The sequence below is a fragment of the Orycteropus afer genome, unplaced genomic scaffold (assembly GCF_000298275.1).
Source record: "Orycteropus afer afer isolate SDZICR_OR568_19922 unplaced genomic scaffold, OryAfe1.0 scaffold00184, whole genome shotgun sequence".
Lineage (NCBI taxonomy): Eukaryota > Metazoa > Chordata > Mammalia > Tubulidentata > Orycteropodidae > Orycteropus > Orycteropus afer.
Window position 1 is genome coordinate 1,018,679 of NW_006921771.1, and position 530 is coordinate 1,019,208.

Consider the following 530-nt stretch of genomic DNA (forward strand, 5'->3'; position numbering starts at 1 on the left):
TACAAAGAAAACTATAAAAGACTACTTCAAGGAACCATAAGAGATCTACATAAATGGAAAAAGATCTCATGCTCGTGGTTAGGAAGATTGAACATTGTGAAAATGTCAATTCTACCCAAAGCAATCTATACATTCAATGCAATCCCAATACAGATCCCATCAACATTTTTTAAGGCTATGGAAAAACCAATCCCTATCTTTATATGGAAAGGAAAGAGATCTCAGAAAAGCAAAGCACTATTGAATAAGAACAAAATAGGAAGTCTCACACTGCCGAATCTCAAAAACTACTGTACAGCCACAGTAGTCAAAACTGCCTGGTATTGGTACAATGGCAGACACATAGACCAATGGAATTGAATTGTGAACCCAAAAATAGATCCACTGACTTATGATCAGCTGATCTTTGACAAAGGGCTGAAATCCCTTAAATGGGGAAGAGAATGTTTGTTTAATAATTGGTGCAGGCAAAGCTGGATATCCATTTGCAGAAAAATGGAACAAGATCTGTACTTCACATGATACATAAA